Consider the following 12,087-nt stretch of genomic DNA (forward strand, 5'->3'; position numbering starts at 1 on the left):
TGGGGGCTGGACTTAACCAACCTTCCAGGCCGATCTGTTTTGGTCTGAAAGCAGCTGACATGTCCCCCGAAAGCCCCCAGCCTGCCTTCTGAGGAATCCAGGGACAGGACCCAAGACCCAACCTCGACCCTCATCATCCCTGAGGCCAGAGAAAACTGGATCTGCGTGAGGCTCAGCAGAACTGGTGCTCCCAAGGTCTTCGCAGCCCCCGAGTCCCCCCTCTAGGGCCTGTTGGTGACACCTTGGACCTCTCACATCCTGCAGTGTTGCCTCAGTCCAGTCGCTCAGTCGTGCCCGACTTTGCGACCCCATGGACTGCAGCATGCCAGGCTTCCCTGTCCATCACCAACTCCCAGAGCTTGCTCAAACTCATGTCCATTGAGCTGATGATGCCATCCAACCATCTCATCCTCTGTCATCCCCTTCTCCTCCTGCCTTCAGTCTTTCCCAGCATCAGGGTCTTTTCCAAGGAGTCAGTTCTTTGTACCAGGTGGCCAAAGTACTGGAGTTTCAGCTTCAGCATCAGCCCTTCCAATGAATATTCAGGCCTGATATTCAGGCGGTATTGCCTGAGCAACATTTATTCATTGAGTCTTTAAAGTTGGCCCCAGGAGCCTGTGTTGTGCTCTATCTGTCTGAGCCTCAGCTAGGCTAGAGAGGAGGCTGCAGAGATTAGCTTATGAGCACACAACAGGGCTTCCCGGGGAGCTCAGCTGGTAAAGAGTCTGCCTGCAACGCACAAGACCCCAGTTCAATTCCTGGGTGGGAAGTTCCCCTGGAGAAGGAATAGGCTACCCTCTCCAGTATTCTTGGGTTACCCCTGTGGCTCAGCTGGTAAATAATCCACCCACAATGTGGGAGACCTGGGTTCGATCCCTGGGTTGGGAAGATCCCGTGGAGGAGGGCATGGCAACCTACTCCAGTTTTCTTGCCTGGAGAATCCCACGGACAGAGGAGCTGGCAGGCTACAGTCCAAAGGGGTTGTAAAGAGTCGGACAAGACTCAGTGACAAAGCACCAACAATAGAAGGTCACAGAGGTCAAAAGCAACTTGAACTCAAGCCTTTCAGAACGGAAGAGAAACAGACCAACCAGCTGAGCCTCTTCGTTTGAGAAAGAATGAGAAGCTGTGAGAGGTCATCTTGAAATTGCACAGGAAGTAGACCAGCCCAGTTCTCCTAACGCCCAGCCCCCAGGCTGTCCCCATGGCAGGCACTCGCTCATTCATTCAATAAATAAGTTCACGAACCAGTCAGAAGCGTGCTAGGTATCCGTGCTTTAAATAAACCACTGGTTAAAAACCCAAGTTCCTGCTTTAAATTCTGTTATTTTTAAGAACTTTAAGTCCCCAGTGTTTTCTTTTCATATACTAGATTCTCCAGACCATGTTTTATTTAAAATGGTAAGTTTCTATTAAAAAATAAATAACCCAGCCTCCAGATTGAGGCCATACGTAAACATGGCCCTGTGCACCCCTTATGGTGATGCCGTGTCTGTCACTCACGACCTTGTCTTACCCACTTCCCTTCCCTGCTAACAGAATCCAATTTTGTTGCAGGTGATGACTGGTGATGCTTTAATCTCAAGAAAGGACCTTCCACTCACTCCTGAGGAGAGTCACGATTGGTTTGAGTCCCTCTCGGTAATCTCATTTCTATTTGCTATATGTTCACTTTGCCAGCCCCTCCTGCAGCCAGGGTGGCTGTGTGACCCAGTCAGGCTGAAGAGAACTCAGCTGAAGCCTGCAGGGAGAGGAAGGGATTTTGCCCCGGCCTCTACTTATTCCCTTTGTGGAGAGAGGGCACCATGCTTGGCACTCAGGCAGCGCCCTGCTGCCACGGGCAGAGACAAGGGGCAGAAGGTAAAGCCTGACCTCTTAGTTACACTGGGCATGAGCCCTAGAATCACTAGCCTCCAGACGTGTGTATGTGTGAGAGAGAGAATGAGAGAAAATGTTTGTTTTGGAGCTGAAAAATTCTGACCCAAATTTAGGCAACAGTTTGGCTCCAATAGTTGGAAAAAATGTCGTTCTGTCTCATCACATACCATATGAACGATATATGGAAAAGCAAATACATAAAAATTCCTGACATAAAATTGGAGAGACCCCGGACAGTGTCCAGTCAAGCCACGGATGGCATTAAGCTGCAAACATTGGCAAGTTATTCTTCTCCTTTCTGGGGATTCTTGGTGCTGAACGGAGCCTTGCTCCTTCTCAGTGAAGTTCTGAACTCAGTTTGGAGGCACTGCCCTGGATTTACTGGGATTTCTTCAGTAACAAGTTAAACCCACTCCAAACTAACTTAATTTTAAAAAGAGAATTTATTGACTTAACAAACCTGAAAAAGTCCAAGAGTTGCACCTGGCTCTGGGCAAAGCTAGATTCCGGGTCAGTCTGTCTCTCCCTACCCCTCCCTCTCCCTCCCCTATTCTGCTTCCCTCTTGGGCTTTCACGAAGGTGAAGGTTAAGAACCAAGTGATGATTCTCCTCTCCTTCCCAACCTGACCACTGCCCGCCACTGACTGCCCAGTGCTGAGAGCCTGTCACTGTCTCTTCATGGGACTCTTCCCTGTGTTGTTAACTGATGTTTTCTAGCCATAATCTAACTTCATGTTTACAAAGCTACCTGGGAGACCCTGAATTCGCAGGCTGTGGGCCCAGCACAGCATCCATGACACCTGGGCAGGAGATGTGCCGGGAGAACCCCACACAGGTGCTCCAGGGGTCGCACCGGCACACCTGCTCGGCTGCTCAGCTCCCTGGTCAGGCAGCGTGGCCCTCATCCATTAGCGAGTGTAGACATCTCCCACACAGAAGTGAAGAGAAACATCCCCCAACAACCAATCTGAAAACGAAAAGGTTGCCTGGAAAAGAATGAGGACAAGTATATCAAGCAGATGTAAACAGCAAATCAGGGTCACTTAGGGTCAGGCAATGCAACTCAAGACAAAAAAAAAAATTAAACTGGACCAAATGTCACTTTATGGATCAATATTTTCTGTGGATAAAGACTGTAATTTGTAATTAAAACAGGTTTCTGTACCAAATCCCACCAGAAATTACATAAGGCAAACATGGATAGAAATGTGTGGAGAGCCGAGCAAACTCAGTTGTAATGGGAGGTGGGTGACATATTTCTAATTTACCAGCAAATTATTTGAAAAAATGAGTTGTAAGGAAGCTTTCATGACAAAATTCTCCTTCGCTGAGACAGGCCATGGAGAGAGACCCTCCTGAGAGGGTGGCCAGTTGACCTTCCCAAGCCTGCCTCCTGACCCTGAGAGTCCCCTTCCGGGTGGACCCTGTCATGCTGGCCTGGGGGCCTTGTGCTCCCTTTGCCCGGCAGGCTGGGTGTGGACATGGGCCTTTCCCTTCCTCCCCATGACAGCCAGGGCCGGGCTGGCCAGCTCATCAAGGCTTGTCAGCTGGACAAGGCAGAACAGGCAGAAGCCAGAGCACAGCCAAGTCTCCACAGGTGACTGATCAGCTCTTGTCACCAGTCAGAGGGGTTCCCCACTGGGAGGAAGTGCCCTTTGGGATTCAGAAGGGACAGGAACTACCCTTCCCCCGTCTAGAAAACCTTGCACCAGGATGGATGGGGGTTTGGAGTTAGCAGATGCAAACTATTATACATAGAATGGATCGGCAGCAAGGTCCTGCTGCATAGCATGGGGAACTGTGTTCATCCTATTCATCGATAAACCATAACGGAAAAATACGAAAAAGAATGTATATATGTGTGTATATGTGTGTGTGTGTGCTCAGTCACATCCGACTCTTTGTGACCCCACGGACGGTAGACCACCAGCCTCCTCTGTCCATAAGATTTTCCAGGCAAGAATACTGGAGTGGGTTGCCCTTTTCTCCTCCAGGGGATCTTCCCAACCCAGGGACTGAACCCAAGTCTCCTGCGTCTCCTATATTGGCAGGCGGATTCTTTATCACTGAGCTACCTGGGCTTATATGTAATTTTTATATATATCTGCCATATAGTAGAAATAAACACAATATTTTAAATCAACTGTACTTCAATACAGTAAGTTTTAAATAAAGCACCTTGCACCAGCCCTGCTCCAAGTCCTCACTGTCTCTCCCAGGTCCAGTTCTTCCCACGCTGATAGACAGTGGTGATGTCCAGTTCCTACAGGGACCCTCCCACCCAACCTCACTACATGGCACTTACAGGCTGGCTAGACCACAGCGCAGTCAGCCACCGTCTCTGCGCCCAGGAGGGCCTTACAGCAGTTAATAGCACAGGTCTGTTCTTCAGTGAGTGCAGATGTGCTCCCGGCTTCCTATGCAGATCGTGCCCATAGAGGAGGCCTCCTTTTCCAGGCCTCATGGATGATTCCTAAAAATGGGTCCTCTTTCAGGCCACTGTATTAGATAGGCCGGACTTTGCATCTCTTTCCCTAGAATCTTTCTGTGTCAGTGGTCTCCTTTTCGCAGGCTGCAGGGTCGTAGTTCCTCTTGCTTCTGGTGTCTGCCCCCTGGTGGATTAATTTGATCCAGGGGCTTGTGTAGACTTCCTGGTGGGAGGGACTGGTGTCTGGTGGATGGTGCTGAACCTTCTGGGCCACGGTTCCAGCACAGATGGCAGATCTGAAAAGCCTGTTTTTTGTTTTTGTTTTTTTTTAATTTTTTGGCCATACCACATGGCCTGTGGTATCCCAGTTCTCCGACCAGTGATCGAACCCATGCCCCCTGCATAGTAAAGTTTGATTCCTACTTCACATCAACATAAATTCCAGAGAAAGAAATACAATTGCCAAAAAATACTTGAAAAAATGTGCAGGCTCATTTATAACTGAAATGTAATTCAAAACAATTGTTTTATCCAGGAGGTTCACGAAAACTAGAAAATTCTACCTTATACTGATCTCTCACACATTGCTGGTGGGTGTGCAAACTGATGCAACATTTCTGTAAGATCTAAGCAAATGCTGAATATACTTACCCTTAGCCCAGCACTTTCACACCCAGGAATGTATCCTTAGAACGTGTACACAAATTTCTCTTTCTTTTTTTTCTGGACCAAGTGGGATGCAGGATCTTAGTTCCCAGATCGAGGATCAAACCTGAACCCTTTGCAGTAGAATCACGAGTCTTAACCACTGGACCATCAAGGAAATCCCACAAATGTGTCTCTTAGTTATTCTGTTGAAAGAAATTTGGGAAACTCATAAACATATGAAAATACTCCTAAATAATCAATGGGTCAAAGAAGAAATCAAAATGAAAATTAGAAAATGAATTGAATAAAAATGAAGGTAATAAAATACCAAAAAGCATACTTACAAGAAATTTTGAGCCTATATTAAAAGAAGAATGATTTCAAATCTGTAACCTAACTTCTCCCTTAAGACAATGGTAAAATAAGAGCAAACTAAGCCTAAAGAAAGCAGAATAAAAACTGGAGTGGAAATAAATGAAATAGAGATAGAAAAGCAGAGAGAAAAAAAAAGGAAATCAAACCCTAGGTCTTTGAAAAGATCAACAAAATTGATAAACTTTAGCTGAACTGACCATGAAAATAAAAAAGAACCCTCAAATTACTAGAATCAGAAATGAAAGAAGGAACATTATTACCAACTTTACAGAAAGAAAATGGATTATAAAGGAAGACTGAACAATTGTGTGCCAATCAATTAGATAACTTGGAAGAAACAAATAAATTCCTATAAAGATATAGACTACCTTTAGGAAGAAATAGAAAAAAAAATGTTTTTGGTACTGCTGTGGCTTACAGGATCTTAGTTCCCCAAACAAGGATTGAACTTGGGCCCATGGCAATGAGAGTGCCAGGTCTTAACCACTGGACCGCCAGAGTATTTCCAGAAATAGAAAGTCTTTAACAAAACATTGAATTAGTAATCAAAACACTACTTACAAAGAAAAGCCCAGGGCCAGATGGCTTCACTGTGGAATTCTACCAAAATTTAAAGAAGAATTAAAACCAAAGAATTCTTCACAAACTATTCCAAAAATGGAAGAGGAAAGAATACTTCCCAACTCATTCTATGAGGCCAGTATCACCAGCACCAAAATTGTGACGATAGCACCAGAGAAGAAAACTATAGGCTAAAAAAAAGAAAACTATAGGTTAATATCACTGATGAATATAGATTCAGAAGCCCTCAACAAAATCCTAGCAGACCAAGTCCATATCATATAAAAGAATTATACACTATGAGCAAGTGGAATCCATCACAGGAACACAAGGTTGTTTTAACATCTGAAAACATCTGAAAATCAGCTAATGCTATTCATCGTATCAGGTGTGCGAGTGGTAAAGACCCTGCCTGCCAAGGCGGGAGACATAAGAGATGTGGGTTTGATTCCTCGGTTGGGGAAGATCCCTTGGAGGAGGGCATGGCAATCCACTCCAGTATTCTTGCCTGGAGAGTCCCATGGACAGAGGAGCCTAGCAGGCTTCAGTCCATGAGGTCACAGGGTCAGACACGACTGAAGGGACTTAGCATAGCACATATCAATAGAATAAAAAATGAAAACCACAGGATCATCAAAAGACACAGAAAAAGTATTTGACAAAATCCAACACTCTTTCTTTTGAACTGTGGTGTTGGAGAAAACTCTTGAGAGTCCGTTGGACTGCAAGGAGATCAAACCAGTCAATCCTAAAGGAAATCAGTCCTGAATATTAATTGGAAGGACTGATGCTAAAGCTGAAATTTCAATACTTTGGCCACCTGATACAAAGAATTGACTCCTTGGAAAAGACCCTAATGCTGGGAAAGATTGAAGGCTGGAGGAGAAGGGGACGACAGAGGTTGAGATGGTTGGATGGCATCACCTGACTCAATGGACATGGGTTTGAGAAAGCTCTGGGAGTTGGTGATAGACAGGGAAGCCTGGCGTGCTGCAGTCCATGGGGTCGCAAAGAGTCAGAAACGACTGAGCGACTGAACTGAACACTCTTTCATTAAAACACTCAACAAAGTAGGAATAGAAGAAATCTTCTAGGGGCATCTATGAAAAACCCACTAACATCATACTTCCTGGTGGAAGACTGGATGGGTTCAACTTGATATCAGGAGGAACACAAGGATGTCAACTCTTACCACTTCTACTCAACACTGGACTGGAGGTTCTAGACAAGGCAATTAAGGCAGGACAAAAAAGGACTGCAGATTGAAAAGGAAGAAGTAAAACTATCTCTATTTGCAGATGACATGATCTTATATGTGGAAAATCATGAACAATTCACTAAAAAATTGCTAACACTTAACAAATGACTTCAGGAAGTTTGCAGAATGTAAGATCAATATAGATATAAAATTAAGTAATACATGAAAGTGAATCAGTTTGGGGGCTATTGCCATCTTAATAGCAATGTCTTCTGATCTATGAATATGCAGTGTTTTAAAGTCTGTTTAGATCTTTAATTTCTTCCAACATTTCATGGTTTTCACATGATAAATTTTTCACTCCTTTTGTTAAATTTACTAAGTATTATATTATTCTTGATTCTGTAGACTTTTTTTAATTGGCTTCTTAATTTCATTTTCAGATTTTTCATGACAAATATATAGTAATATAATTTATTATATACATATAATCATATGTAAATAATCAATTATATTAATTATATATTGAATATGTGACTGATTATATACATTGAATATAATCAATTATATATATATATATTAATCACACACTCAATTTCAAAATTTACTGCAAAGCAACAGAATTTCAAGATAATGGGCTACTGGCATAAAAACAGACATATTACTGAATGAAAAAAATGAGTTATAAATAATGTCAACAATCCCATTTATATAAGAAAACTATTTTTTACCCTTAAGGAAAAGTCTCACGACATTAACATTGTGTGAGTAACAGCTAATGCAGATAAGGGTAAAATTAAATATAGAAGCTTGAGGCCTGGTGGGTGGGACTCAGCACCCAGGGTGGCATGGTGACCCAGGTATAAGCGCTGCCCAGGGTCAGGGCTCCATGAGAAACGGGCAGCTCCTGTTTATTCCAAACTCCCAGTGCCTCTCAGGCAACGTGGAAAAACACAATTCCCCAAGCAGGAAACCTGCCGCATATTCCAGCTTGGAGCCCAGAAAGCCAAACCCTGTGACAAATTTAAAAACAAAACTTGAAAAAGCAAGCTCTCACAATAGACAGGGTTTTTTTATGTTTGTTTAAAAAAAAAAAAAAACCTCTTTATTTTCCTTTCTTATTAATAAGTGCTACACATTTATTGTAAAAAAATTTTTTCAAAATACAGATAAGCAAAAAGATAAAATTTCCCATAATCTCACCACCAAAGATGACCAATGTTTTTTACCGCAAATGTGAGATTTTCCCTATAGGCAAAAACATTGTTGACACTCTAATTTGTTTCCTCAGAGTCATACGTTGCGAACGTTTTCATGTCGGTAAGTATACATGGATCGATATAATACTATGTAAATCACCTGTTTTTGCTATTTTTTCCTCCTCTTGCAGTTTTTTTTAAGCATTCTTTTAAAAAAAAAAAAAAACAACATCATTTATGTATGGCTGTGCTCGATCTCTGCTGCTGTGCGCAGGCTCTCTCTAGCTGTGGAGTCCGGGGGCTACTCTCTGTTGCGGTGCGCGGGCTTCTCATCGCGGAGGCTCCTCTTGTGGATCGCGGGCTCTGGGCGCGCAGGCTCAGTAGTGGCTGCACACGGGCCTAGCTGCCCTGAGGCATGTGGGATCTTTCCAGGCCAGGGATCGAACCTGTGTCCCTGCGTTGGCAGGTGGATTCTTTACCTCTGAACCACCAGGGAAGTCCTCGCAGACGTTTTTCTCTCCCTGTGACTCAGCCAGCAGGATGCCTGCTCCTGGCCTGGACCCAGACCTGGCCAGTCAGAGCCTTCTGTTCCCCTGCTGCCATGATTCATCCAGGGCTGGGTATGTGGCCCACATCACTCCAGTGTGCCAGGCTCTGTGCCAGGCCCAGCAGCGGTGGTGACAGGTCCAGTAAGGTCCAGGCTCCCTCCCGGTGTCTGACCATACCTGTGGTATTCCCACCCAGTCTGCCCACTAAGGCTGCCCTCTGCATCCTTCCATCCACAGAGCCCGGCAGATTTTGTGAACTCTCCTACATGAGTCCCTTGTCCGCAGGAGAACAAGAAGTTGAACTCACATTCCCCCTACACGCTTGACATCACGTTCCAAATTTCTTAATGTCTCCCACAGTAGCTAGAATTTTGTGTAAGTTCTGCATTCTCTACTAATATGTCTTAACATTTAAAGAATGTGTTCTCCAAAAAATCTTGGAGTAAAAGTAAGATACTTCCTGCTTCTCCTTTGTCTTTTGGAAACTAGACTCTTATCAGATAGATGATTTGTAGATATTTTCTCCCATTCAATGGGTTGTCCTTTTACTCTAATAGTTTCTTTGATGCATTAAAGTTTTTAGTTTTTAATACTGAAGTATAGTTAATTTACAATGTGTTAGTTTCAGATGCATAACAAAGTAATTCATATATATATATATATATTCTTTTTCAGATTCTTTTCCATTACAGGTTATTACAAGATATTGAATATAGTTCTCTGTGCTATACAGTGAGACTTCCGTGGTGGCTCAGACGGAAAAGCGTCTGTCTACAATGCAGGAGACCTGGGTTCGATCCCTATATATATAGTAGGTCCTTGTTGTTTATCAGTTTTATATATAGTAGTGTGTATCTCAGAGAAGGCAATGGCACCCCACTCCAGTACTCTTGCCTGGAAAATCCCATGGACAGAGGAGCCTGGTAGGCTGCAGTCCATGGGGTTGCTAAGAGTCAGACACGACTGAGCGACTTCACTTTCACTTTTCACTTTCATGCATTGGAGAAGGAAATGGCAACCCACTCCAGTGTTCTTGCCTGGAGAATCCCAGGAACGGCGGAGCCTGGTGGGCTGTCGTCTATGGGGTCGCACGGAGTCGGACACGACTGAAGCCACTTAGCAGCAGCAGCAGCAGTGTGTATCTGTTAATCCCAAACTCCTAATTTATCCATCCCCTCTCCTTTCCCCTTTGGTAACTATTAATATAAGTTTGTTTTCTATGTCTGTGAGTCTGTTTCGGTTTTATAAATAAGCTCATTTGTATCATTGTTTTAGATTTCACATATAAGCGATTATATGTGATAAAAGTGATATCACATGTAAGTGATATCATTTCTCTGTCTGACTTCCTTCACTTACTATGATGATCTCTAGGTCCATCCATGGTGCGGCAAATGGCATTGTTTCATTCCTCTTTATGGTTGAGTAGTATTCCACTGTATATATGCGTATGTGGACCACATCTTCTTTATCCATCCATCTGCTGATGGACGCTTAGGCTGTCTCTATATCTTGGCTATTAGAAATAGTGCTTCTGTGAACATTGTGGTACATGTATCTTTTTGAATTAGTTTTCATCTTTTCTGGAAGTGGGGTTGCTGGATCATATGATAATCGTATGTTTAGTTCTTTTAAGGACACTCCGTACTATTTTCCACAGTGATTGCACCGACATTCCCACCAGGAGTGTGTAAGTGTTCCCTCTCTCCACACGCCCTCCAGCATTTGTTATTTGTAGATTTTTTCTTGGCCTTGTCGCACGGCTTGCCTTATCTTAGTTTCCCAACCAGGGACTGACCTCAGGCCCTCAGCAGTGACAGCACCAAGTCCTAACCACTGGACGCCCAGGAAATTCCCATTTGTAGACTCTTTGATGATGTCCATTCTGACTTGTATGAGATGATACCTCATTGTGGTTGTGATTTTCATTTCTCTAATAATTAGTGAGCATTTTTTTGTGTGTCTGCTGCTCATCTGTATGTCTTTGGAGAAATGTCTATTTAGATCTTCTGCCCATTTTTTTTTTTTTTTTTTGATTGGGTTGTTTTGTTGTTGTTTTTAACATTGAGTTGTATGAACTTTTGAATATTTTGGAAATTAGCCTTTGTCGGTCACGTCATGTGCAAATATTTTCTCCCATTCCATAGGCTGTCTTTCTGTTTTGTTTATGGTTTCCTTTGCTGAGCGAAAGCTGATAGGTTTGACTAGGTCCCATTTACTTACTTGTGCTTTTCTTTCTTTTGCCTGGGAGCCTGACCTGGGACCACAGAAAACATTGCTGTGATTTATGTCAGAGGATATTTTGCCTATGTTCTCTTCTAGTTCTATGGTGTCAAGTCTCGAGGTCTGTAGGCCACTTTGAGTTCCCTCTTGTGCGTGGTGTGAGGGTGTGTTCTAACTTCGTTTTTTCACATGCCGCTGTCCTGCTTTCCCAGCACCACTTGCTGAAGACACCGTCTTTTCTCCATCACATATCCTTGCCTCCTGTGTAAAAGCTTTTCATTTTGATGAAGTAAAATGTATCTATTTGCCTTTTGTTGCTTGTGCTTTTAGTGTCACATCTAAGAAATCATTATAAATTCCAAGGTTATGAAGATTTACTCCTACGTTTGCATTCGATCCTGGCCTTCGGAAGATCCCCTGGAGTAGGCTATGGCAACCCACTCCGATATACTTGCCTGGAGAATCCCATGGACAGAGGAGCCTGGCGGGCTAAAGTCCACGGAGTCGCAAGAGTCAGACACGACTGAGCACGCACGCACAGCTTCTTTTAGGAATTTATATTTTTAGCTGTTTGATTCATTTTGAGTTAATTTTTGTATATGGTGTGACATAAGGGTCCAGTTTCAGTCTATTGCATGTGAATATCCAGTTGTCCCAGCCACACAGACCCCTGGGCTGGGTGTCTCCCAGGCTCCCTGAGAACCTTGAAGAAAGGGCACAGTCACACCATTTCGGAAAGGACAGGTCTGCTAAATGCCAGACTCAGTTCAGGTCAAGATAGTCTGAGTCTGGGAAGATGAAGACAGACAGACTAGGAGAAATGAATATGATGAGTAAAGACAGGACAAGAAGACAAAGCAGGCAAGGAAATGAGCTGGGGGAGGTGGGTGGGCATTGAAATGTGGGGACCAGGGGCAGGCTGGCTTGGAAGGATGGGGAGCCTAACAATGACCAACAGTCTGGGGTTGGGGTGAGATTGAGGCAGAAGACAGGAGACTTGGAGCCAAGGGTCCTTCACCCACCCAGCCT

This window comes from Bison bison, unplaced genomic scaffold, assembly GCF_000754665.1.
Source record: "Bison bison bison isolate TAMUID 2011002044 unplaced genomic scaffold, Bison_UMD1.0 scf7180017864249, whole genome shotgun sequence".
NCBI classification, from domain to species: Eukaryota; Metazoa; Chordata; class Mammalia; order Artiodactyla; family Bovidae; genus Bison; species Bison bison.